The following is a 4,922-nucleotide window of genomic DNA, read 5'->3' on the forward strand; positions in this document are numbered from 1 at the left end:
GGCTGGGGCGATGGGGAGGGATGGGAAGGCAGCACAGGGGATCGGGGGGGCTTTTGTCTGCTCCCCAAGCAATGCCTGGTGTGCTGTTCCCAGCTCCGCTCCACACCGGCCCCTGCAGAGCTGTGCGGGTATGCGTGCCTGCCATAAATATTGATGGGGTGGACTCAGCGCAAGTGTGCCTTTATATACAGCGATTGGGATGTAAACGCTGTAAGTACCTGCTGTGTGGGCAGGAGAAAGCAGTGTCGGTGATAGCATCGAGGCTGAATGCACAGTGGCTTTTTTACAGGGAGGTCCGATCCATCCTGCATAGGGTGGGGAGGTGGGAAGCAGCCGGGTGAGTAACCCCAGGGGTCATAAACCTGTTTGGGGAATCAGCCAGACCCACAGCAAGCCTAAATCTTCCGGCTGAGACTGCAGCGAGCCACCACGGCTCCCACAACCCGCTCCCCGCACAGCCACACCAGGATAAACAGCGAGGGGCTGCAGTGCCTCTGTTTAATAATGCATGGCACAGAGGCACCGGACGCACGCCGGGAGCCGTGGGGACGAGGAGTCGCCACTGCAGCACTCGACCAGTGGGGTCCATCCCAGCATCTCCCGGTGCTCATGGGACATGGACACCTCGGGGCTCGGGGTGGCCCTGAGGCTGGGGCTGGGTGAGCAAAGCTCCCTGTTGCAAGGCACAGAACAGCGGTGGGAAAGCCAAGGCACTCGGTCACTCAGCGGCTGACATCCCAGCCGCGCTGGATGCTTCTTAGCTGGAGCCTAGAGCGGGTCGCTGTCCCTTTGGGCACCCTCGCTGGGAGATTCAGCCCCTCCGTCACTCTTTCTCGCACAGATGTAGGCATAGATGGTCTTTTGGGGGAGCTCTGGAGGGCTGAGCAGCACTGGGAGCACCCTTCCCTCTCTGGCATCCTCCTGGGACACTGCCATGCTGGGAACAGCTGGAAGCCGTGGGCTCGGTCCCCTCCTCGCCCCATCCCTTCTTCAGCCACAGCCACCCCGGCTCGCACACTGGCTGCCATGCCCGGGATGAGCAGGTGCGTGCTGGGGCCCCGCAGGCACCAGTTCACAAGCAGCTCCTGCAAATGGCCCCCCCCGGGGGGGAGACACACATCCCTCATTGCGCGCGGTGCCGTGATCCGGCCCCGCCGACCATCTGCCGCAGCAGCTCCCTGCCACCCACTCCCCAGCCCACGCTGCACCCCGCGGCACAGACCTGGGCAGGGATGGCCTGGGGGTGCCCAGCGTACCCCCCCCACCCCACAGGCAGGAGCTTGGCAGGAGGGGGCAGACGGGTCTGCGGGAGCAGTGCCGACGGGGCCGTGGTACCGATGCAGATGGGTCTGCAATACTGATGCCGACAGGGCCGTGGTATTAATGCAGACGGACTCGTGATAGTGATGCAAGAGAGCAGGAAAAGCTGCAACGTCAGCCTGGAGCCCCTCTGGCTGCAGGGGTGCTCTGTGGCCTGGGCAGGGCAGGGCATGGGGAGGGCAGCGGGCAGGGGCATCCCTTATCCAGCCAGCAAAGCCTGGAGCTGGGGAGACCCTCAGGGCACGGGAGCAGCAGAAGTTATCTTGTGAGGGTGGCTCCAAGGGTGATTTGGCCTGTTTTCTCTGTCCCTCACTGGTGAGCTCAGGGGCCCCTGCCACCCCTGGCCCCCCCACCACCATGGTGCTGCTCCCACAGTCGGGCAGAGCACCACAGCGGAGCCAGGGTCAAGCCATAGCAGAAGCCCACCTCCCTCCCCGCCAGCCCCAGGGCTCGTAGTGTGCTCCCACATCGGCCCCATGGTGAGACCCATGTTGACACCCCATGCCTGGTATGGGGGGGATAACAGGGGAGTGGGTGCCAGGGGGGGCACCCACGTGTGCCAGGGGTGCTGTGACTTGCTGCAGGGGCAGAGCGGTGGCCCCGTCGTCCCCAGGGGCTGGACGTGGGTGGCTCAGAGCACCACACGCTCGCCCTGAGCACGGCGTAACAGAGAGACCCTGGGTCCCCCTCGCCTCACGCGGTGTCACCGGCGGGAGGGACAGCAGGGTTGGCAGCAGCTGTCCCTGCAGTCTGTGCTCAGCCGCTGCACTGGAGGGTCTGGCTCCAGCCTGATGCTACAGCGCGCCGGTGCCTGTCCCCATCCCTGTCCCCGCTGGATGCCAGCCCCCAGGGGCCAGGGCTGCTCTTCAGAGGCTGCAGCTGCTGCGTGTTTTGTGCTCCCTCTTCCCCCTCTCCCCGCTGCTGTTTTTGTTTTGTTTAAGAGGCTGGGTTACGAATTTTAAACAGGCTCCTGAAAAACCCAATTACCTCCAGAAGACAACCTGATAAAAGCTGCCTAAGTGGCACTGTGGAAATCGCCTTGTGCAGCAGCCGAGGGAAAACCAACATAACAAAGCCTTTGGAAATGGAGTTAACCACTTTTAATCCCTCGGTGTGATGAGAAGGACCAATAATTATTTTCTGCAAAGATGGGGCAGGGAGGGGGGGATAAGTAAAATAACTGTCCTGTACTAATGGGTGGCAGCAGGATGGGCTGGCGGTGTCGCAGGGGTGGGTGCAGGTACTCAGGCACCCGCTTCCCTCTGCCTGAGAGCTTTGCAAGGTCCCCCAAAGGCTGTGACCTTGCAGGGTCCCCATGTGGCTGCAGGGCCTGGGAACGATGCTGGCAGCGAGGCGGACTGGTGCCACTCGGGTCGTTGCTGGTGGCGGATGCAGTGGGTGATGCAGCAGCGGCAGTCAGCCCCGTGCCCTTTCCCTGGGCGCTGGTGGGGAGCAAGGTGCTGCCAGGGCCCTGGCACTTGCACCGTCTTCGTCCCTGCTGCGCTGCCCCCGCGAGCCAGCACGGAGGCAACTTGCAGGACTTGGCAGTGCCGAGAGCTTCCTTCTCCATCTGGCCATGGCGCTGCCCCCCCCCCATCCCTCCCATCCCTCCCCATCCCTTCCCTTCCTGCCTCCCCCGGCAGCTCCAGGCAGCCACCCGGCAGGTGACACTGCCCAGGACGATGCCAGGGAACAGCTGTGCCTAAGGAGTGTCCGTGCCGGGCGCAAGCAACTTCCCAGCACCAGGAGCATCCTCCAAACACCTGCCAGAGCCAGCTCAGCTCTGGGACTGCGGGGGGGGGTGTCCCCTGGGCCCATGCCCATCCCAGGAGCAGGGGTGTCCGCAGGGGGGTACAGGGCAAGAGGACGGAGGCGATGCCCAGGGCTGGTGACGAGCCCCTGGCTGCCCTTCCCATGGGAGCCCAGCCGGCAGGGCAGAGCTGGGTGCCTGCCAGCCTGTCGGCTACAGTTGTGCTGCCGGCACCAGCAGCTGGAGTGCCGGGGCGGTTGGCCACAGCTCATGTGAGCCTCGTGCTTCCCGTGGCAGCAGGGATGGGGGCTGCTTTGCCCACCTCCCCCTGGCCACACCGCACCCCGTGTGGGGTCCCACACTTGGGGACAGTACTCCAGGCCACCAAGCCCCAAGGAGGGCAAGCCCAGCTTAGCGCTGGGCGCTGGCACAAGGGACGGCCCTGCCAGCTTGGCCACAGCTCATACTGGGAGCAGTCTCCGGGCACACTGGGAGCTACTGCGGGAGGATGCGCTTAATGCGCCAAGGCATCTCCAAAGATTGAAAGACTCAAGGACCCATCCCAGGAACAAAAGGAGGCGTTTGTCAGGCGCTGAGAGACGGGCTCGTTAATTCCTCCTGACTGTCACACTTATCTGTAATGAATTTGTGCTCTGCTGTATTATTTTTAATACAATAGGAGCGGTGCCGCCCGCCCACCGCCCGGCTGCCGGGAGCGCTGACGTCAGCGCCCGGAGCAGGGCTGCCGCAGGACGGACGGATGGACGGACGGGCCAAGTGCAGGCCTGTCTTGCCTCCCACGCGCCCATCCCACCAGCTGCTGGTGGGCAGAGTGGGGCTGGGCACGAGGGCAGGTGGCATTTTTTCCATGGAGGTGGAAAGAGGAGTTGTTGGTTGATGCCACAGTGGAAAGAGGCTGATGGCTCGGGGCTGGCGGAGATGGGGTGTGCCGAGGGGTATTTTGGGGAGTGGTGAGAGGGGGTGAACAAGAGGGCCATGTCCTTGATGTGTTGTCCCTGTGCTGAGACCTGGCCGCAGCAGTGACTGGGTGTCAGGGCAGGAGCTGGCAGAGGGTGCACACACACAGGTCTGTCAGTGCCGTGTCCTGGTGGAGGTGCTGGGCTGGCACTTACATGCTGGCTTTGGCCCCCCCCCCAGCTGCGGGACGGCTGCCCACTGCTGCCCAACATCCTGCATCACCCCCGTCCTCCCCACGGCAGCCCCGGTGGTGCCCAGCAGCACCAGCAGCATCTCTGCAGCTTGCACCACCGGGCTTGTGGGGGCAGCTGCAACCTGTCCCAGCTCCCCGCAGCCTCCCACATGCAGAGGTGGGGGGGGTCCCGACACGACCCTGCACCCAGACCCTCTCCAGCACTTTTCTGGGCTGTATCCATGATATTCCCCGCAGGGCTGCTCCTCCAGAGCCTCACCATTAAACAGCAGCTATCCCCAAAGCCTGGCTCAGAGCACCACTAATCTGATTTGCGAAGGGCTCGTCTTGTTTCTAATAAGCCAGGGCTGGATTAATTAGGAGGCGCCGACTGCCCCTCTGCAGGGTGGCAGGGCTGGTGGTGGGGCACGCGCCTGTCCCCAGCGCCTCGCCAATGCACTGGGATGAGAATGGGAGACCTGGGGGAGCCCAGTGCTGCAGCTGGGGGGGGCAGGAGGGTCTACAGGAGCCCATCTCCCTTGGGGCAGGCACAGCAGGGCCGGGCAGGGTGGTGCCCCCCATTTTCTGCCCAGGACCCCCCCACCGAAGGGAGTCCTGAGCTCTGTTGACATCGTGGCCTCGACGCCACCGCGCCGCCCCTCGCAGCATCCCCTGCCTGAGCACCCCTCCACCCGCCTTGGG

The sequence above is a fragment of the Haliaeetus leucocephalus genome, unplaced genomic scaffold, assembly GCF_000737465.1.
Source record: "Haliaeetus leucocephalus isolate CR32 unplaced genomic scaffold, Haliaeetus_leucocephalus-4.0 Scaffold656, whole genome shotgun sequence".
Lineage (NCBI taxonomy): Eukaryota > Metazoa > Chordata > Aves > Accipitriformes > Accipitridae > Haliaeetus > Haliaeetus leucocephalus.